Source organism: Rhincodon typus, chromosome 12 (genome assembly GCF_021869965.1).
Source record: "Rhincodon typus isolate 14 chromosome 12, sRhiTyp1.1, whole genome shotgun sequence".
Lineage (NCBI taxonomy): Eukaryota > Metazoa > Chordata > Chondrichthyes > Orectolobiformes > Rhincodontidae > Rhincodon > Rhincodon typus.
The window spans coordinates 5,443,685-5,467,731 of NC_063343.1; positions in this window are offsets into that span (position 1 = coordinate 5,443,685).

Consider the following 24,047-nt stretch of genomic DNA (forward strand, 5'->3'; position numbering starts at 1 on the left):
ACTCATTTACAAAAGTTTTACTCTTTTGCTAACTGTTTAAATCTACCTCATTGATACAACTTTGAAGAGACGTCATCTCCAGGAAAAGGAAAAAAAATGTTTGGCAAAGTTATTTTCAGTTGAGGCAGACTATCGTGGCAGACAAGAATTGCTTGCAAAATTAAGAAATCTCGGACAAAGGAGACAAAGGAGAGTTCCAGAACATATGTGTCATGGTATTGTTTGTCACCTTCCCATGAGAATAGGCTCTCCAAACATTATTTTCTGTGAACTTCTCGTACAAAGTTTACAATAGATTTTCAACAGTTTTTCCATTATTGCTGAAGAATGCCTCAACTATTTGTTGAAAATATCCTGAGACAGAGAAAGAAATAGAGTGAAGCATTGCTTTTCAGGGTATGAGAGATCAATGAGATTTTTATTTTGTTCAGTTTGCATTTGCCCACAAACTCCCAGTGGATTGTCCAACAATTGGAAGTTTGACCCAAATGTTTCTTTACTGTTTGCCAGCATGAACACAATTGTCTGTTTCCATGCTGTATGACTCGATACCTCATATATCGATAATTCTGCAAATATAAACGGAAAAACAGAGTGAGTTAGCATGAGCTCTGATTCCAATTTCCATGGTACAATAACAACTTGTATTTGTATTCTGCTTTGGATGTCATAAAGCATCCAAAGATGCTTCATAGGTGTATTATAAAACAGAAGAAGACACAAGAGATATAAGTGGATTAAACACACTTATCAGGTGATGTTATGGATGTGAAATAGCAATAGTATGGATACATAGGCAAATTACACACGGGGACCTGGAAGTGCTGTGCATGATGTTGTGCAGAGGCAGGGTGCATTCTCCCTTCAAGACCAGTAGAGGAGGCCAGAAAATCAGACTATTTCAGTCTCAGACATCTAGAGGATTGCCCAGCACTATAAGAAAAAAAAGGTCAACTACTTTCCCCCTCCACCAGCCATTGTTCACTCTCTAATACTTCACACTGATGTTACCTAGAGTCTTAGTCATAGAGTCACTCAGCACAGAAACAGAGCCTTCAATCCAACCAGTCCATGTTGACCATGTTCCCAAATGAAACTAGTCCCATCTGCCAGCGCCTGATCCATATATCTCCAAACATTTCCTCGTCATGTACTTATTTATGTCTTTTAAATGTAACTGTAGTCACATCCACCACTTCCTCTGCAAGTTCATTGCACACACAAACCACTCTGTTACTTTCCTCACAAGGTTCATTCCCTAGAACTCTCACTATTGGTTACATCTTCCATCATTGCTACCAATGACCCCAAACCAGACACCACTAACCCTTCAGAAAAAAGAAGGGTCTAGGCCCGAAATGTCAGCCTTCCTGCTCCTCTGATGCTGCTCGGCCTGCTGTGTTCATCCGGCTCTACACCTTGTTATCTTAGATTCTCCAGCATCTGCAGTTCCTACTATCTCTGAACCACTTACCCTGCATTCCTTCCGTGCTGCTGCCTGCTCACTCAGCCGTCCTGCAACAAGAGTATCAGTTGTGCCATCCACTTACCTCTCTCTCATTACATGAGGAAAACAGCCCACAAAAGGGCAGAAAAGTTGGCAGGCTACCTGACATTCAGCTCCCTACCCCTTATGAAGAGAGAATACTCTCTCTGACAGTCCCGAACTGCTGACTGACTGTGTCCAAGCCCCTGGACTGGTGTTGAAGGCTACTCTTAACATACTCTGCCACGATCCACTGAGTGAAGGCTCTCCCTTTCGATCTAACTGAGGACATCTGACAGCCATGTCCAGCTTCCTGACTTTGTGTCTGCGCTACATGGCACAGCAATATAGCAATAATGTGAAAATACAACAGAAGTTGCTGGAAAAGCTCAGCAGATCTGGCAGCATCTGTGGAGAGAAATCAGAGTTAACGTTTCGGGTCGAGTCCTCAGAACTGATGGTAACTAGGAAAATGTCGGTTTTCATGCGGAAGACAGGGTTGGGGGCGGGGTAAGGAGTAAACAATAGGTGGACATAGAGCCCAAAGAGAGAGAACAGTTGGACAGTCAAAGGAGTGGATAACGATCTGACTCGGAGGGTGAATAGCTACTAATGGGGATTGTTAGTGGCTAACAATGGGTTGTGTGTAATAACAGACCATCTGATACAGGGCCTGGTGTGTTGGGCCTTGGACAAGGACATGGGAGAAGGTGCCTCAAACCCTAAAATTATTGAACTGGATACTGAGACCAGAAGGCTGTTGAGTTCCCAAGCGGAAAATGAGGTGTTGCACTTCCAGCTTGCATTGAGCTTTGCTGGAACACTGAAGCAAGCCAGAGTCAGAGATGTTGCCCAGGGAACAGGGTGACGTGTTGAAGTGGCAGGCAGCTGGAAGCTCAGGGTCTTTTTTGTGCACAGAACGTAGACGTTCTGTGAAGCTGTCGCCAAGTCTACGCTTCATTTCCCCAATGTCGAGGAAATCGCATTGTGAGCAGCGAATGCAGTAGACTAGATTGTGGGAAGTGCAGATAAAGTGTTGCTTCACCTGGATGGTATGTCCTTGGATACTGGGGAGGGAGGAAGAAAAGTGCTACACCTTTTGCAATTGCAGGAGAAGGTGCCGTGGGGCTCTGGGGGAGGTGCAGGGAGCGAAGGAAGAGTGATCAAAGGTGTCGCAGAGGGAACAGAAGCCAAAGGAGGGGAGGGGAATATGTGTCTAGTGGTGGTGTCTTGCTGGAGGTGGCTCCTGGTATTTGACCAGGTATTTGTTAAAATCTGTTTCCACAGTCACATCACATTCCTCAGTGACTGTCTCCAGCTCAGACTCACCCCAAGTGGATTTGCTTTTCCAGCAGTTTTCTGTTTTGGTTTCTGATATCCAACATCAGCATTTATTTTGGCTTTCATTGGGCAATGATATGAGCTTGATGTCTCTCATTGAAAGGTAAGGTGCAAAAAAAGAAAGCAAGGCAAGGATGCTGTGAGCATTTGAAAACATTCTTGAACTGTGTCTTGTATTTGTAGATATATTATATATACATATATATGTGTATCTACATCATAAATTCCATTGACCATGTCCAAGCATAATTTGTTGAGATTCCTTTAGTTTCACTCCTGAGATTGAATGGGTGGAAAATTTGGCCACTTTTCTGCTCTCTTCAGCTGGCTACCTAAAGTCAAGAGGACTTCATTTCTCATCCGTGTGTGACACAACTCAGAGTGTTGCTACATCGTATAAAGTACAAACAAGGATACAGATATGACTAATCTTTCTCTTGATCTGCTTCAGTCATCTCATGTTTCAAACTGTTGATTTTCTTCAAACCATTCCAATGAGCATCTGCTCTTAATCTCGATTCTTCTGAACAACTTGTTTTTAATTGGACTGGGACACCGAAGCCGAGATAGACTGAAACTGAAGTGCTTTTAGAATGCTGATAGAATTCTAAAGAAGAACATTTTAAAATAAGAATGAGCTATTCGGAAAGGATACTGGAAAACAATACATGAGGCAATAAACGCTTTGTGATAAATCCACTAGCAATTGCTTGAAATATTTGAACATGACCTCGGTGATCACTGGATGTGATTGAGAACAAAACTGACATTGTATTATCCAAATGAAGAGCTGGAAGGAAGAGAAAAAATACGCCTTTATAAGCCAACAGCAGACATTGGAGAACAGAACGAAATTGGGGAATAGGGACAGCTCTGTGATAGGGCAAGTCATGTGGCGGAACATGGCACAGAGTGCGGATTGCAGGATGCAGTGAGAAAAGACTTCTGAGAAGCACTGTCTGTCCAAGATAGCTGGAATCCTTGGTGGGGTGGTGGGGGTGGGGGGTGGTGGTGGGATGGTGATTGTGGATAAATATTGGATTCCAAACCTCAGTTGGAATCCACATGGAGATAACAATATTACACCGTCTTGCTGAGAGCTCACAGCTGTAGGTAGCAGTGCTCACCCTCACCGTATGTCCTAGTGTCTGGTGGAGAAACAATCCAAGAACTGTAATTCACAAGTGCCCAAATTGAACAACCATCTGATAAGACGTCACAGTTGTACAGACTGAGTGGGGTGCATATTTAGATTTCCCTTCCTAAAGGCACTTTTGACCATGGACTGAACATTAAACATTATTATGAGTGGTGAGTGGAAAAGTATATTCCAATCCAATGGGTCTGGTCATGAGCTGCAAATTAAACTGTCCATTCACAAAGTACCAGCAATTTTCACACTTAAATGAGAGACTTACAGTACAGTGGTAGAGTCCTTACCTGGAGGCCAGAAGGTCCACATTCAAGCATGACCTGCCTGGAATGTGTGCCAAAACACACCTGAACAGGTGGATTGAAAAGTAACTGTATGCAAATGGAGTAAACACTGGTCCTCTAACTTACTGGTTGCTATTAGTAATGACAAGACAGCTTGTAAACTGGGAACTATAGCTAAACAAAGGAAGAGAAAAAGGCTCAAGCAGGCCAGAAAATATAGCCCTGGGTCACATGAAGAGCTTTGGGAAAAGTATCCTTGGGGGAGACAGGAAATGCCGAGAGAGAATAAATGTATTTGACACATCTGTTATTATGTCCCTACTTTAATTTGCATCCTCTGGCACTGCTGCGGGACGAACAAAGAATCCATTTTACATTTTTATAGGTGACTACATATACCTTGGTCTAGCTGTGGGCTTTATTTCCTATTTATCACACTTCCCATTAAACAGCAAAGCTGCAGTTGTCTGAAGACATTTTGAAGGTGGCCAGAAATACTATGCTTAGCCTAATCATGATGGTAAAAACAGGTTGAAATGCGACTTACAATGGTGCAGAAGTTCAGGGTTTACAATATTTGTGAGGACAAATAAAATGTTCCTGGCATAGCTGCTATTCTGGTGTCGTATTGCTTACTAAAGGCTGGGCTTTATAAATTTAATAAAATTCTTCCCACAGCTCATCATTTTAATTTTTTTGATCTGACTGAGTATTTTCACATGTACCTAGGTACAGTTTTGTTTTGTGTGGAGTAAGGCAGGTCATACCTTACAAAATATACTAGGCTAACAGAACAGAGCAAGGAATACAATATTACAATTGCAGAGAAGGTACAAAAAGCAAGATCAACATTAGATTTGAAGTTTGAATGGTCCATTCTGAAGTCTGAGAAATCTGTTGGGACGTGTGTTTAAGTTTTTGTATCTTCTGCCTGACGGAAGAGGATGGAAGAGATTACAACCGGGATGGGAGGGGTCTTTGACGATGTTGGCTGCTTGTGTGATGGACTGGGCTGTGTTCACAACACTCTGTAGTTTCTTATAGTCCTGGGCAGAGCAGTGGCCTTATCTAGCCGTGATGCAGCTGTATAAAATGTTTTCTATGGTGCATCTGTAAAAATTGGTAAAAGTCTTTATGGACATGTTGAATTTCCTTAGGGCTCCTGTGGAGGTAGAGGTGTTGTTGTGCTTTCTTGACTGTAATATTAACGTGAGTGTTCATTACAGTGTTAAATGCAAATAGCAGCAGAACAGTTTAAATCTCTGAACGTTTCATTTTTCCCTTGAGGTATCAACTGGGCAGTAAAATGACAGTTGTCTCAAAATTAGCAATTAATACAATTTCTTTTAAATCAGGATAAAGACCTTAAGCCAGTACATTGTGGGCAATATCCCAACCTGTATTGTCTGGCTTCACACTTGTTATAATCTTTCCTTCCATCCCATTGTCTTCCCACTCCGTAGCAAGTTCACCAGAAATTCTCATTTCACTCCACAAACTCAATTCTCCTTGCCATCACAATGATGTCCTCAACCCTGCGATACCAGGTCACTTTTGGTTGCCTGCTCCACCACTGGTTTCCTCGTACCAACATCTCAAAAATAAAAATAAAACAGCTGCTGAAAGCTAAACTAAAGTTCACTGGAGCATAGGAGTTTGAGGGGTGACCTTATAGAGGTTTATAAAATCATGAGGGGTATAGAGAGGGTTAATGGTAGGTGTCTTTTCCCCAGGGATTTCAAGACTTGAGGGAATATTTTTAAGGTGAGAGGAAAGAGATTTAAAAAAGACACATCAGGAGCAAATTTTTTACACAGGCGGTAGTTCACTTGTGGAATGAACGTTCTGAGGAAGTGGTGGATGTGGGTACAGTTACAACATTAAAAAGACACCAGATAAATACATAAATAAGAAAGGTTTGGAGGGATAAGGGCCAGGAGCAGGCAGGTGGGACTAGTTTAGCTTGGGATAATGTTCAACATGGACTGGTTGGAGTGAAGGGTCTGTTTCTGCACTGTATGACTCTGTGACTCTATGAGTCAATAAAACCCTGGTTCTGTGAGAGCCTGACTCCATCCATTCATGGTGCTTCTATTGTTCCAACTTCCAAAAAGAAAATACCTCAAGGACTCACAAGCTGTTTACTTTATCGGCTTGGAAGAGACTGCGCGGTGCCTCTGTTTCAACCTCTCTTCATAAAAAAATGACAGGGAAAAACACACCTTTCGAGCCTTGGTATGAACATAAACATCCTTCAGTACTTTGTCTGAAAAACCTGGTGCTCATTCTCTCACATATTCAACCATCCTTGAAAACCCAGATTCACTTTTTTAAAAAAAATAAGATTTCACCTACTGCTTTCAGCCACAATGCACCTTGCCTTTAAGAGCAACATGCAGGACGCCTTTAACTGCCACAAGCCAGCTACCATATCGAGCCCCCTTCTGTTGTGTGCGTACAATAAAACAGCATGAGAAGTGTTGGCTGTGCACAGCAATCATTCAAAACAACACGCAGTGTGAACTTAGAGTGCTGTGTGTTAAACCAGCACTGTGATCCTTCAGCTGTCTTCAGTTACAGTCATCCCCATTATCTGTTGATGTTAAAGTGGACGACAGCAAACAGACAACCATGACTTGCCAGGGGTTGAAGGGAGCAGGGACTGAATTTCTAGTTCGGGAGCAAAGTGATTCACAAAACAGCAGTAAATCAAACTCAAGGGAAATAACAATGAAATGATAATGGTTGGCACGGCAGCTCACAGCGCCAGGGACCCAGGTCCAGTTCCATCCTCGGGTGACTGTCTGTGTGGAGTTTGCACATTCTCCCCGTGTCTGTGTGGGTTTCCTCAGCATGCTCTGTTTTCCTCCCACAGTCCAAAGATATGTAAGTTAGGAGTATTGGCCAGGCTATATTGCCCATAGTGTCCAGGGATGTACAGGCTAGGTGGATTAGCCTTTGCAATGCGGGGTTACAGGGATAGGGTAGATCTGAGTGGGATGCTCTTCGGAAAGTCAGTGCAGACTCGATGGGCTGACTGGCCTCCTTCCACACTGGAGGGATACTATAGCAGTATTGGTAACGTATGCACGGGGCTTGTGAATTTAAAAGGAAAATAAGTTATGAGATTTATTCAGTTGCTGAATAGCATTGGGTACTTTCCAAATTCTTTTCATACATGGGAGGTAGGCAGCAATTTTCCCCTCCCTAACTGTTCTTGAACTAACTGACTTATAAGGCTATTTCAGCGGAAAGTTCAGAATCAATGATGGGCTTTTGCCACAATCAACGCTAGTTGTCACTTTCATTCGGACGAACTTTGTTTTCCTGATTTAGTAATTCCATTTAAATTCCACCAACTGCTGTTGTGGGATTTGAACAACATTCCCAGGGTTTTAGACTTGATTAAAAACCAAAAGAACTGCAGATGCTGTCAATCAGAAACAAAAGCAGAAATTGCTGGAACAGCTCAGAAGGTCTGGCAGCGTCTGTGGAGAGAAACCAGAGTTAACGTTTCAGGTCGAGTGACACTTCCACCAAACACGGTTCTGAGGAAGGGTCACTTGACCCGAAACGTTAACTCTGATTTCTCTCCGCAGATGTTACCAGACCTGCTGAGCTTTTCCAGCAATTTCTGTTTTTGCTTTAATCTCAGTTACTAGTCAGGTACGAAACGTCGCCACCATCTCTCATTTTGATTGAGATAGCTTGAGAGATTTATTTAGAAATAAAAAAAAACCTGAAGAAGTGAAATATTGCGATATTGCTGACGTTCTGTCAGACTAACTGTTAAATGTTTGGTTGAAAACTTTCACAGCCAATGCCCAGTTCAACTGGTGATGTGCTCTATTCCAACAAATGTCAGACTGACATAATTGGATATGCTATAGGTTAGGCCTTGGCACTGATAGAAATGGCAACATTTAACAAAATCCTGATATTTCAAATTGAAATACAGCCATAATCCTTGCAGCATCAAAACACACGTCATAACATGGGTTAAAAGCAGCGAGTTGCATATGCCACATGAATTGGGTGAGTCACTTGCCCAGACAAGAATCTGTCGACTGTGGTGAACTTTTTTGATCACTGACAGTCATTGCTTTTACAAATGATCAGTTAATGACTGCTGGTAGCCTCTAGACACAATGGTGGAAATTGAAGAAGTGGTCTCATGTTTCCAAGCTCGATTATTGGAATAGCATCAAAGTAGTTGGATCAAAACTGTATCTAAAAATGAAACATCATTCACATTATAAAGAACAAATAATGCTTTCAGTTGATTTTAAGCCTTAGTTATTATACTGATGATGTTAGATTACCTCCTGGCCTATCTATAAAAAATACACAGACCAGAGTGGTGGTTGTACAGCATGGTGGCTCAGTGGTTAGCACTGCTGCCTCACAGTGCTGGGCACCCTCATTCTCTTGCACATTCTCCTTGCACATTCAAGGGGTTTCCTTTGGGTGTTCTGGTTTCCTCCCGCAGGTGAAGATGTGCAGGTTAGGGTGGATTGGCCATGCAAAATTGCCCATAGTGTCCAGGGATGTGCACGCTAGGTAGATTAGCCATGGGAAATCCAGGGTGATAGGGTGGGGTGTGGGGTCTGCTCCTCGGAGGGTTGGTATGGACCCAATGGACCCAATGGCCTATTTCCACACTGTACGGTACCCCTTTGCAGAGGAAAGAGAACTCCTTCAGCTCTGGTCCTGGGACACCTTTGGGAGAGGTAAACGTACCCTTTGGTGGAGGTTACATGCCCTTTGGATAGATCATGTGCTCTTTAGGATGGATCTAGCGCAGTTTGAAATTGTTAAATGCAGGCATAAATCTGCATAAAAATTGCACAAACCCATTACAGATAAACTCATTGACACTGTGAATGGACCTTTCAAAATCAACTGTTAAAACCATCTGAAGCACTTATCCCGATGGCCTGTCAAAATATCAAGAGGACTTTTAAAGTGTGTTGACAAAAGTCTCAAGAGAACCTTAAGCATCTGACGAAAGTCTGAAGATGACCTGCAAATGTGTTCTATCAAAAAGGGAGTTGCTATGAGCACTTGTCAAAAGTGTCAAGAGGGCTTGATAACACCACAAAGGGAGATGTCAATCTGCCAAGATAGGTAAATCTTTAGCAAAGCAATATCTATTTTTTTTTAAAAAGTGACTGCTTGCGAATTCGCTCTGTTCACATAATCTTGAGGGCTTCCACTACTGGATGACTGCTGTAAGACTGTTTTCGAACCATTCATTATTCAAGTGGGGTGCCTTCTATTTCACAGTTTGATTGGCAGCTACAAATGGTTATCAGATCTTTGAAGCATAACCAGGTAAATTTTAACACAGTTTTAAAAGAGACTGAACGAAATATGGTGAAGTTTTCAGTAGACATTTATTCAGTGGACTGCAGAAGTTTATTTCATAGAACTTTATTCTATCTCATTTCTACCTGGGGTCCTGAGGTCTTCCCAAGGCATATGCAAGTTGAATTGACATGCATCTGTAGGGGCCAAGAGTGGTGGGTGGGATTCATGGATATGCATGAGTTAACACTAAATTGACTTAGGTATATAGACAAGTCCCTCTCATTATGTAAATTGAAGTGGGTTAAGGTTAGACCATAAGACCATAAGACGTAGGAGCAGAAGTTAGGCCATTCAGCCCATCAAGTCTGCTCTGCTGATAAGTTTCTTAACCCCATTCTTCCGCCTTATCCCTGTAACCCTTGATCCCCTTGAAAATCAAGAACCCATCTATTTCTGTCTTAAATATACTCAATGACCTGGCCCCCACAGCCTTCTGTGGCAGTGAATTCCATAGATTCACCACTCTCTGGCTGAAGAAGTTTCTCCTTATCTCTGTTCTAAAAGGTCTTCCCTTTACTCTAAGGTTGTGGCCTCAGGTTCTAGTCTCTCCTACCAATGGAAACATCTGAGTGATCCTTCAGGTTTTGTCATATTTTTAATTAAGCTACAACACAATGAGTGTACCAAGGCAAACCCTCCATACAGGCTGCTTTGGTTCACTCTGATCTCATTCACAGATCATCTCGTCAATGTCCCTGGGAAGCCCAACAGCCCAGAATAAAAATCCAACTTTCGGGGCCACCTTTTCCTGTGTAGGCTTATGAAAACCCAGGCCTGCCTATACTGCACCACTGGAATCATCTTCTCAGCTCTGATAGCTTTTGTACAGTTTTCAGACTCCCCAGCAGTTTTGGTTCAGAATAAATTTCAGTCTTATGTTATTTAGAAGCTGGAAGGGTAAATTTCCCTTTGAAGTTTCCTCATTTCAAATTAGGCCTGCCTTAAAATATGCACGGTTTGAAAACGTAGATTACATTATAAATGACTGATGCACTAATTTTGTATGCCGTAGTCCTACTGATTGCCCAAGAAATGAACAGGAACTATTATCTGCACTTAACGGCATGAGTCAACCCTGAAAGAAATATCCCTGAGAGGGATGGAAGGCAAATTAAAATGCATTTTAAAGTATACAACAACAACCAGCCTTTAAATAATTACTTTGATGTAATAAGATATCTCAAGCACTTGACGGAACACAATTTGATGTTGAGGCACATAGCAGTTATGGGCAACAGTGATCAAAAGGAGATAGCAAGGGCTGCAGATGCTGGAGCCAGAGCGAATACAGTGTGAAGCTGGAGAACACAGCAGGTCAGGTAGCATCAGAGGAGCAGGAAAGTCGACATTTCAGGTTTTTACCCTTCATCAGTGATCAAAAGCTTGGTCAAAACCATGGGTTTTAAGGAGGATTCAAAAATAAGGAAAAGTGGTGACGTGTTAAGATTTAACGAGTGAATTTTGGACTTTAATGTCTCGGTAACTATGATACAGTGCCAATGGTGAAGAACTGAAGATTAGTAATGGGGATTTATTTCATTTTTTTAAAATTCATGGAATGGAAATGTCACTGGCTGGGTCAGCCTTTGATGCTGATTCCAAAATGGCTTTGAGAAGGTACTGGTCGGCTGCCTTCTGCAACTTCAGCAGACCAACAGTGGCATAGTGGCTCAATGGTCAGCATTGCTGCCTCACAGCACCAGGGACCCAGGTTCAATTACATGACTGTCTGTGTGGAGTTTGCATATTCTTCCAGTGTCTGCTCCAGTTTCCCCACATAGTCCAGAAGTGTGCTGGTTAGGTGGTGGGCCACATTAAATTGCCCATAGTGTCCAGGCTAGGTGGATTAACCATGGGAAATATAGAGTAGTGATATGGGTCTGAGTTGGATACTTTTCTAAGGATTAGTGTGGACGCAATGGATTGAGTGGCCTGCTTCCTGTAGGGATTATATGTGATAGAGGAACACCCACAGTGCTGTGAGGGAGGAATAGTTTTGACCTACTGATATTGAAGAGAAGTTGAAACACATCCACGTCAGGATGGTGAGTGAATTGGAGGTGAACTTGCATGCAGTGATGTTCTGCGTGTCAGTTGCTTTTGCTCTTCCAAGTGATAGATGTTGCAGGTTTTTGAAGATGCTGGTAAAGGAACCATGTGAGTTACTGCAATGCAGCTTATAAGGGCAAGAGCAGAGAGTGGGTTTACACTTTTGGTTGAGGTGTAATTGTATATACTCTTTCAGATAGATATGCATTGCATTACTGGAAACGACATTTCAACAGAGCCACAGACAAAGTGTGGGGAACTAGGGAACCGTTTACTTGATCAAAGCTTCACTTAATTCAACTTGCGACCAGTCTCCTGGGGAAATGAATAACTATCATAACCATATTGGGCCAAGTGCTAGAAAGTGAGACTAGTGTAGATTTAGATGTTTTTAGTCAGTGCAGACTCATTGGGCCTAATTTGGAGATGTTATGAGAACCGGACAGGACTTGAAATCAATTGAGTATCAGAAGGGTTGGAGTGGTGGAGAGAGGGTGTGTGGTGGGGAAGAGGGTTGAAGAAAGGATAAATTCAACAAAAGGAAGGAAAAACATCAAGATTCTAGAACTGGGTAGAGTTTCAATTAAAATAAGCTGAATGCATTGGGAAGACCTTGGGAATCACAAATATAATAAGACATTAATGACTAAGGTGTAGTCAGATAATATCGGGAAAGTATCAAAGCCAAAGGCACTATAGGATGGCATTGTGGCACAATGCTGCCTTGATTCCAGACTTGGGTGACTGTCTGTGGGGAGTTTACACATTCTCCCCGTGTCTGCGTGGGTTTCTTCTGGGTGCTCCGGTTTCCTCCCGCAGTCCAAAGGTTGGCCATGGTAAATTTCCTATAGTGACCAGCAATGTGCAGGCTAGATGGATTAGCCATGGTAAATGCAAGGCTATGGGGATAGGATGGAATGCTCTTTGGAGGGTCAGTGCAGACTCGATGGGCCGAATGGCCTTGAGCTGCACTGTGGGGATTCTATGATTCTTTATTTGACTGTGTGAAGTGTTCTCAACAAATTAGATTAATTAATAGCACAGATAAACATGAATGAGTTTGATGTCATTGCTATTCCAGAGATGTGAGAACTAAATATGTTATAATACTTAATTTTTTGAAAACATGGGAAAAATAGAACGGGAAGAGGGTGGCCCTGATCAAAGAAGCCGAGGGAAATGATTTTATCTGATCAGAAAATGGGGAAGAGAAACCAGTTTGAGTGGGACTAAGAAAGAGCAAGGAACAGAAAATATTGGCCCCAAACAGTTGTTGTAATGTTGGAGAGTGTCATCCAGGAAATCTGAAATGGTCTATTCCGAATGGCAACGAATGCTCCATCATTGAGTACATTCAAATCTGAGATTAATAGAGTCTTAGTCTCTCAGTGAATCAAGGCATATGGGGAATGGGCATGACAGTGAAGGTTTTTTTAATTCATTTTGTGGGATGTGGGTGTCGCTGGCTGACCAGCATTTCTTGCCCTTCCTTTGTTGCCCCTTGAGAAGGTGGTGGTGAGCTGCCTTCTTGAACTGCTGCAGTCCACCTGTTGTGGGTTGACCCAAAATGCCATTGAGGGGGGGAATTCCAACATTTTGGCCCAGCGACAGTGAGGGACTGGCGATATATTTCCAAGTTAGGATGGTGAGTGGCTTGGAGGGGAACTTGAAGGTGGTAGTGTTCCCATGTATCTGCTGCCCCTTGTCCTTCTAGACAGAAGTGGTCGCTCATTTAGAAGGTGCTGTCTGAGGATCTGCAGTGCACCTTGCAGATAGTACACACTGCTGCTACTGAGCCTTGATGGTGAAGGGAGTGGATGCTTGCGGATGTAGTGCCAATCAAGCGGGCTGCTTTGTCCCGGGGGTGGTGTCATGCTTCTTGAGTGTTGTTGGGGCTGAACTCATCCAGGCAAGTGGGGACCATTCCATCACACTCTTGACTTGTGCCTTATAGATGGTGGACAGGCTTTGGGGAGACAGGAGGTGAGTTACTCGCTACAGTATTCCTAGTCTCTGATCTGCTCTTGTAGCCACTGTGTTTATGTGGTGAGTCCAAGTTGAGAATGTCAGCATATATTATGTAATGGCGGAGGGTAATGGAGTGGATGGTTATTCCTGTACAATTTCTTAAGTTTATTTTTAATCAGAAGTGCCTGTAAGGCACCTGTAATTAGGGTAATAGAGTTATCAATGAGAATTTTAATCTTCATATAGATGGCATAAGATAAATTTATTGTAATAACTTGGGTCAGGTTCACAGATGTAAAAGATAGTTTCTAGATCAACTTGTCAAGGGATCAGGAATTTTAGATTTAATACTGCTTAACAAGAAAGGATTTATTGATGACCTTGTAGTAACGCAGCCTGTAGGGAAGAGAGACAAAATTTGACAAAAGTTTATATTTAGTTTGAAAGTGGGTTAATTCAGTCCAAAAATAGAGCCTTAAATCTAGAGGAAGCAAATTACGTAGGTATGTGGGATGATTTGACAAAGGTAGATTGTGCAAATGCATTAAGAGTTATGATGGGTCGATAAGCAATAGCTAATTTCTAAAAAAAATCATTAAATAATTTGCCACAAATAAGCATTCCTTTACGGTTTAAAAACTTCAAAGAAAAAGGTGCTCCACATTTGCATGGCAAGCAGAGGCAAAATGGTATTTGATTAAAAGATGATGTTCATTGCCAAAGAGGCAATCTGTTAAGGGAGAGGTTTGGGAGATCATTAGAATTCACATGAAAGAAGGATCGGGGAAGTTGATAAAGAAAGAGAAAATGGAGTAAGAGAGTAGACTAGCAAACACATGAAAACAAATCACAAATGTTTCAAAAGATATGTAGGTGGGAAAAGGTTAGTGAAAGTAAACAATGACCAACATAGGGGCAAAGGCAAATGAAATTATAATGGAGAATAAGGAAGTAGCAGAGAAATAAAATAAATAATTTGTATTTGTTTTCCAGGAAAATACAAAAAAATTGGGAAGTGATAGGGGACCAAGAATGAGGCGAGTAAAGAAATTATTGTAAGTGAAGAAATAATACCGCAGAAATGAATGGGACCCAGATCCCCTGGACCCAATGACTAACATTTTAAGAGTTGTAATAGAAATAGCTGCAGAGTCGGTGGATGCATTCGCTTTGATATGCAGAATTCACCAGTTTCCAGAAAAGTTCTCAAACATAACCTGGCTATTTCAGGCAGGAAGAAGAGAGAAAAGTACTTATTAGAGCAAAATGCTGATAACAGGGAAAGTGCTGGAATCTATTATTAGGAACATGCTGAGGGGGCAGCTAGAAACCCAGGATGTGATTAGCAGAGTCAGTTTGGTTTTGAAAGGGGAATTGTGTCAAAAAAAATCAGTGAGCTTTTAGGGGATTATAGCTAATAAGATGGCGAAGGTAGAACCAATAGTTTATATGGATTTTTTAAAAAAGTATTTCATACAAGAGTATAATACAAAACTAGGACTGATGGAATTGGAGGTAATATATTAGTATAGGCTGAGGATTGGCTAAAGAACAGAAAACAGTGAAGCGACAAAGTCAGATATTTTCAGATTGGTGCAGGCAATGGGTATGGAAAAAAATCAGTGTTTTGCTCTCTGTTAATTACAATCTACTATATTGATGATGACATAGATGAGGATATTGTTTTCAATGTTTCGAAGCTTACTGATGACACAAAGTTGGCTGGGAATGTAAGCATCACGGAGGATGAGAAGAAGCTGTAGATAGATATAGACAGGTTGCGAGAATGAACAAGAACAAGGCAGGTGGGATACAATGTGGTAAAAGGCGAAGTTTTCCATATTGGCAGAAACAAAACAAAATTTAAAAAATCATAAAATATTTCAGAGATAATAGTTTGGAAAAGCTTTGCATTTTCTGAGCTGGGGTTGGATACCCTTATACATGCATCAAAGAAAGCTAACATCCAGTTACAGCTGGCAACTAGGAAGGCAAATGGTGCGCCAGCTTTTTTTGCAAAAGGGATTGGAGGACAAGTGTAAAAGGATCACACTACAATTAGACAAAGCATTGGTGAGGCTGATATACAGAGCTTGGTTTCTTTGTCTAAAGAAGGGTAGACTTTTCTAGAGTTGTTGTAACATGGACTTGCACTAGGCTGGTACTTGCAGTGAGGGGCTTGCACTTTAAGAAGAAGTTAAATTGACTCAGACTACATTCACTGGAGTTTAGAAGAATGAGAAATGATTTAATTTAAATTTAAAGAACCCTTAAGCAGATTGACAGAGTCAATGTGTTGCCCTGGTTGGAGAATCTAGAACATAGGGACGCTGTTAGGAAAAGGGGCCAACAGTTCAAAACTGAGATGGAGAGAGGTTGCTTCACTGAAGCGATTGTGAATCTTGTATGCCCTCCAGACCACAAGGAACTGGAAATGCACAGTTGCCAAAATAGAAGTCGATAGATTCTTGTGCATTAAAGTAATTAAGGAGATGGGGTGCAGCACAGGAAGTTGAGGTGAAAGATCATTCACGATGTTGTTGAATGTTGGAAAATTCCTGAAGGGCTACACGATCTAAAAACGAATCAAAGGAACTGCAAATGCTGTAACTCAGGAACATAAACAAAGTTACTGGAAAAGCTCAGCAGGTCTGGCAGCATTTGTGAAGAAAAAGAAGAGTTAACGTTTCGGGTCCAGTGACTCTTCCTCAGAATAGTTCTGAAGGAACTGAAACGTTAACTCTGTTTTTGTCTTCACAGGTGCTGCCAGACCTGCTGAGCTTTTCCAACAACTCTGTTTTTGTTCCTGGCCAGATGATCTACTCCAGGTCCCTAGGCAGCTAACCTCTTACTGCACATCCACTATCCAAAAGGAACATTTAAAATCAAGTCACTGCCTCACTAATAGCCATGGGTTGGAACACAGATTGTTGGATTAGAGGACCTTCTTTATTGCTGGATTCCAGCCTGCAACACGAATTATAGATCTATACAGAAGAAGTAGAAGGTATACATAAACATTCCGCATATAATGCAGCCAAATTGATATTCTGTGGAAAGAAAAGGCAGGACATTAGGGGAGCTGATGGCCTCGTGGTATTATCATTGGACTGTTAATTAGAGACCCAGGTAAAGTCTGGGGACCTGGGTTTGAATCCTGCCAAGGCAGATGGTGGAATTTGAATTTGATTAAAAATCTGGAACTAAGCATCTAATAATGGCTGTGAATTGATTGTCAGGAAAAACCCATGTGGTTCACTGATGCCCTTTAGGGAAGGAAACTGCTATCCTTTCCTGGTCTGGCCTACATGTAACTCCAGACTCACAGCAATGTGGTTGTCCCTTAACTGCCCTCTGGGCAATTAGTAGTGGACAATAAATGCTGCCACAGCTAGTGATGCCTTCATCCTGTGAATGAATACATAAAAAAGTGGCAATATACTCTTTTGAGAGCATACTTTTCAGACAAAGAAAAAGACATGCACTCTGCAACTAATCTGTCATAGAACCATGGTGCATGTTGGAGAGTATCAGTGAAATCATGTTTCATATTAAAATCTTTTGGATTCCTTCGCCTTCTATGTTCTGTTGGGCTTTTTTTATTTGTTCAGGGATGAGGGCATCTCTGGCCAGGCCAGCATTTATTGCCTAGAGGACAGTTATGGGTCGATCACTTACTGTGGGTCTGGAGTCACATGTAGGCTATATCAGTTAAGAATGACAGTTTCCTTCCCCAAAGGACATCAGTGAACCAAATGCGTTTTGTCAACAATCAAAAAATGGACTTGCAGTCATCATTAGACTCTTAATTCCAGATCTTTTTGTTACATATACATATATAGAATTCAAACACCACCCTCTATCATAGCAGCATATGAACCCAGGTCATTACCTGGCATCTTTGAATTAGCAGCCCAGTGATAATACCACTAGGCCATCACCTCCCGCATTTGTCTAGCTTCCTCTTCTTTTACTTTCAATTTTTGTGATTTCTTAAACCCGTGGGTTTTCATTTTGTGGTTCCTCAACAAAATGTCTACAATGATATGTTGGCACTTTTGAAAGAAACCCAATTTGCGCTTGAAAGTGCCTTTATCCTTTATACCCAATTAGGAAATTAATTGCAAGTTTCAAGTTGCAATCAGAAGGTTCCACAATCAACAATGCAATAATAATCAGAATGTGTTGAAATATGTGGGGTGAGAAAGAAGGATTGGCAGCATATGAGAGGGGAAATCCTGTCTGTTCTTGAATATAGTCACACGTTTAATGTTCACCTGAAAGAACAGTTGGGATGATGTACAGCATTAATGCCAAAATGGCAAAGAATACTTTCTCCCCAAGTGTGGGTATCTTTTAATACACTCTATGTGCACTTTCTGCCCTAGGAAAATATGGAGGCTTTCCTTAATTTGTATGGTATGAGGTAATAAAGTAACAACAGAGTTAATCTAAGCTGATATGAAGCTCCACCCATTCTGATATACAAATCAGACACTGGGTGGAGCATCAGGCAGTCCTGGGGATTTTATTTTGTTATTAAGTTAAACACTTTTGTTTGACCTCTCTTTTGTTGATGAAAGGAACTCATTGGAATTGGTTTTCACTCAACCATCTGCTGTTGTTTATCATGTTTTGCCTTGATATGGGCATAATGAGAGAGAGTGGTGGCTTGGGCAGCTGTTAATATAATTTCTATAATGTATTTTATAACAGTTGATTGATTACAATAATTTCCATAAAGTGCTCAAGGATTGTAGAGGTTTGTTAACGCTGTTGATAAAGTAACTGAATCTCTTCAACTCCTCAAGCACAGAAAATTTTGCTTCTTTCTTTACTTAGTTGGCTTGTAACTATGTGTTTTGTCTGGCTGATCAAACAGATTAAGCAAGGCAGAGTGGATTGTTATTGCACACTCCAGTTTCAGGTTTTGATTAGCCGCTAGGAGCAGAGAAACATATCAGATACCGAATAAAACTAGAGGATTGAAATTGTTGAATACTTTTAAGAAGAGGTACAGTAGATGGAAAATTACAGCTGCCTCAAAGTTAGAACTCATTGGCAGGTTAAAATGAATTTAAATAGGTTTACGCGAAGAAGGAGATATAGCTTTTTAGTTGAGAGACATGATCCGAGATGGTGTGATGGTAATGATATAGATTAGTAAAACATTATACCATATAAGTGTACAGTGTAGGTTCATCTTTCTATTCAGGAATAAGAAAAAAAGAATTCAGCTAATTCTCAGAGAAAGGGAAAATTATGAAAGCCATAAAAAAGCATTGCTTAAAGATCTGGACTCTGACCACCACCTCATGCAATTATATGTAGATTTTCACAGACAAATTCTATATTTAAAAGATAAGCAATCACCTTAATATAACATACAACAGAGGCATTCACATCCTGAAGGAACAGTTGTGGTAGTTTGTCATATTTGAGTCACTGGATTGGAGATGGTGTGGAGGTGGTAGGATGGAAATCTTGAAGGTTTACCACTGAAATAGTTGTACAATAGATATCTAAGTTGAAACGACTCTGCAGAGACCAGTATCCCGTCACCATGACACCCTTTATTTACATTTGCATAGTACTTGATATTGGTCCAGGTTCCTCAGAGCCAGCTCTCAGAGTGAACAGAACATCTGACCCTCCTGTTTATATCAGTCAGCCAGGGCTCCCTGAGTAGATCAGGTTAACAGCCCCAATCAGGGAGCTCATATTTTATAAGGTCCATCTGGCTGACCTCATTACAATTACTATAAAAATAATTTTAGAAAGTAATGTCATGAGAAATGGGATGAATAACTTATTGTATTGTCTAATTACACAAGAACAACATACCATTCCATCCAAAAAGTCAGTTTTAAAATCATGTGCAGATTTTGAAAACACGTAAAAATAACTCATTATTTTCCACGACACATTGAGACTCCTGCAATCATTGAACATAAAAAAAGATAGGTTTTCCGCTAGTCTACCAACCATATTGAATGCATTTTGGTGCCATTTCCTGAAAATTGGCCCATTGTCCTAAATTCCTATCCCATTGAAATTCTCATCCCTATGGTAGATCTAATGGGGTACTGCAAGTTCCGGTGAGCTGGTACTGAACAATCACTTCCCCCTGTCCTGGCTGCAGTCTACATATGAGCAGTATTCCCCTCCTCTATCATCTCCTCTAAATGATATGAAGAGGCAATATCCCAGCTGATGGATGCCATTGAAATTGACTGATGTTGTTTCTCCAGTATGAACATCTTCCAGTCCTCATATCACTGCCTGGGAAATTGTCACGTGTGAACCTGAAATTTAATGATTGAAAAATCAGCGGCTTCTAAGTCTAATAAGTGTTAGAGATAAGGGAATAGTGAAATATGAAGGGGAGGATTAAATAGGAGGAAACAGTCAGGTTCAATGTCTTCAGCCTCACCAGTGGCCACGATCTCAGTATTATCCTGGACCAAAATGACCAGAACCATCCTCTCCCCTTCAGCAAGATCTTACAAGTGTGTATGTCCTCATTCAGCTTGCTCTTGCTGCCACTGGTTGGGAGTCACATTCTCCTGCAAAAAATAGAGGGAGGTGAGTCACTGAGTAATGAGTAATTTGATGAGGTAGTGATATAGTTGTCATGGTTGAATACCTGGAGGAATGCACAAGCTGTTCTAGTAGACCATCAAACCATCTGACAGGTGAGCAGAAATTAGGGCCCCATCAAGTCTGCTCTGCCATTCAAATCATGGCTGATAAGTTTCCTAACCCCTTTCTCCCCGTCACCTAGCATGGTGACAAAATGTCTGAACAAAATCAAGCCAGCTTGGCGAGCAAGTCAACAACCTCATCATGTTAGATGTTGCTTAATGCTCTCTATAGCATTAACCCTTTTGAATTCTGACGCCTTGATACTATAGTTGTGAGAATTAGATCTGAGGTTTGCAAAATTGTGATCTGCAAAGGTGAGGTAGAGAGGTTTAAACATAACCTGGACAAACAGAGATTTATAGAATCATTTGCTGCAAAATTAAAGACCCAGATTTTCAACGCAATTAATGCACAAGTCTAATGTGACTGTAATAGATTCCATTTTTGGTAAAAAGCTGCTAGCGCAAGTGAAGTGTCTGTTTGATTTAGACAGATAGTGACAGCTAACCTTCTCTCTTAATATCCAACTTTCATGTTACAATGTGAAAGTTCAGGCGCCAGTCACGATTCTTTCATCCTGCAGCCATACACATTACCATTTGTATTTGAGACATTATGATTAAGCCTGAGTCGCTATTGGCTGACTATAGTTATCTGCAACTCACATGACTGGTATGTACCCAAGAACGTGTGGGTGGCATGCAACGTAGATTATGCTGCCACACAAAATATGATTGATCAGACCTTAGGAGTGTTGAAACAACACTTCTATTGGCTGGACAACTCTGAAGGAACCATGCAGTACTTAGTCAAGTAAATGTTTACATTCACGCTGAAGCGAGATTAATGGAACTGGCTACGACCGCCTTGCTGTAAAGAATGGACTCCAAACTCTGCACAAAGCCTCAAAACAAGTTAGTGCAGGACTCCTTCATGCTCCTTGGCATTGGCTGAATGCTTTCTGGCTGCCCATTAATGCAAGCATTTTATAATTGATGACCATTCAGACTTCTTCATTGCAGTCTTCATCTAAGTCCTTGGCTGCAGATTTCATGTAACCTTGCCTTCATGTGAGCTGACACCTGTGTTATCATCAGCCTCAGATCTGACTGTCGGCTGTTTATACTCAGTCTCATGCTTTCTATAGATTCCAACTCTTAGAAAACCTCCAAAGCACATGTAATGTCAATACCAGGGACAGTGGTTGTGAACGTGGGAGAGAGTGATAGTCCCCTCCGGCTCCTCAATCGATACTTGGGTACCTAAAATGACATTGGCACAAAGGTAGGACTGTGGCAAGGGGAGGAGGGCAACACAAGAATTACATGTTTATGCCAATTTTAGACTGTGGGACGAAGGAAATTGGGATGTGAGAAAAGTGATTCACTATGAAGATACAATAATCTTCGATGATTTTCACTTTGCTATTGGCTTTGTCGCTAATAATGACCACACCATCAGTGGTGACCAACATCTCTTCCACTGGGACGAGGCGATCTATCTCATGAAAACTCAAAGGGTCTTGTAGTACTCAAAATATGGACAGTACTAAGTCAAATTCCACTTCTTGCTCTTCACACATATGAAAGTGCCTTCAGTAAAATCTGTCTGTGATGGAAAAGGATTTTTAAAATATAAACATTTCCCAAAAACAAAAATATAAAAAAAACAGACTAGCTGTATATTCAGAACACTAATATAATATTTGGATTTTGCAGATGTTCAAGACGTCAACGTTAACCTTTGATAGAATTACAGTGCTATAATTTAACACTAGTCAACCATTATCTAGGATTATACTTTCAAATATTGTGGATGAGGTGCCTGAAGACAGAGATTTCAAATGGAGTTTTTTTTTCTGGAAGTAATTGCTCAGACAGCTAAAAGTGCTAAAGCTTTATATTTGTTAAATTCCTCATCACAAAGTTTAACAAAGTTTAACAAAGCAGGAAATAAAATCTGTGCATGCTGGAAATTTCAAGCAGAACTTAAAAACAGTGTACTGTTGTAAAGGCAACATATAAAAGATTCGGTCTGTACCCGCCAAGGGAAAGAGTTTTTATTGTTTTCATGAAGACAAGGATCGGCTCTGGGTCCACTGCATTTTGTCATTTGTATAAATGATTTGGATATGAATTTAAGAGGAATGGATAGTAAGTCTGGAGACAACACCAAAATTGGTTGCATAGTGGACAATGAAGAAGATTGTCGCAGAGAACAATAGGACCTCAATCAGATAGGCCGAGGGGGTGGCAGATGGAGTTTAATTTTGACAAATGTGAGTTGTTATACTTTGGTATGGCAATTCAGGGCAGGTCTCACACAACTAATGGCAAATTCTTGGGGAGTCTTTCCAAACAGAGAGACCTTGGGGTGCAGATTCATGGTTCCTTGAAACCGGAGTCACAGGTAGGCAGGGTAGTGAAGAAGGCATTAGGTAGGCTTGACTTTTTTGGTCAGTGCATTGATTATAGGAGTTGGGAATGTCATGATGAAGATGTACAGGAGATTGGTTAGGCCACTTTAGGAACACTGAGTTCAGTTCTGGTCTCCCTGTTATAGGAAAGATGCTGTAAAACTTGAAAGGGTTCAGAAAATATTTACAAGGCTGTTGCTGGGATTGGAGGGTTTGAGCTACAGGGAGAGGCTGAATAGGCTGGGGCTATTTTCCCTGGAGTGTTGGAGACTGAGGGATGATGTCATAGTGGTTTATAAAATCATGAGGGGCATGGATAGTGTGAAGAGCCAAGGTCTTTTTCATTGTGTGGGGTAGTCCAAAACTAGAGGGTACGGGTTTAAGGTGAGAGGGGAAAGATTTAAATGGGATGTACGGGACAATTTTTCACACAGTACGTGGTGCATGTATAGAATGCGCTGCCAGAGGGAGTAGTGAAGGCTGGTACAATTACAACATTTAAAAGGCATCTGGACGGGTACGTGAATAGGAAGGGTTTAGAGGGATATGAGCCAAATGCTGGCAAATGAGATTAAATTACTTTAGGATATTTAGTTGGCATAGACGAGTTGGACTGAAGGATCTGTTCCTGTGTTTTACAAATCTATGACTCAAAGACTGGCATGTGCCAGGTGATTTTCTTCCTACCCTTCTATGTAAATGCTTATCAGGATCAGTACATTTTGGATTACCATCATAAAATGGAACTGTTCAGTTTATGCCACCCACTTGCGTTGATTCAAGTAATGCGACCATGACTTTGTAAACCTGTTGGTGAAAACTTGGTACTCCTTCTTATCAAGAAAAGCAAAATATCATGGCTGCTAGAAATCAGAAATTGAAACATGATGGACATATTTAGCTTGAAACATTAGCTATGATTCTCACTCCCCAGATGCTGCCATCCACCAAGTATTTCCAACAGTTTCAGTTCATATCCTTCCTATTTTGTCCCTAGCTGCTGGGCAAGTCTGATCAAGGTATATCCTTTAAGTTTGGCTAATTTTTTAGTCTTTTTTCATTCCCTTGTGTCTGACTGGAGCTCAATTGTTCGGATTCTTGCTCAAGTCACAAGTTCTAGATTAAAGTCCAGAATGCGAGCCTTGAATGGCATAGTAATAGAATGCTGCACCATTGGAGGTACTGCCTTGCAGATGGACATTAAACTGAGGCCCCAGTGGTCACCTTGTATGCATGTAAAAACTTCAGTGGCACTACTTGAAAGAAGAGCAGGGAATTATCAATAGTCATAGAGTCACAGACTCATACAGCACGGAAACAGACCCTTCAGTCCAA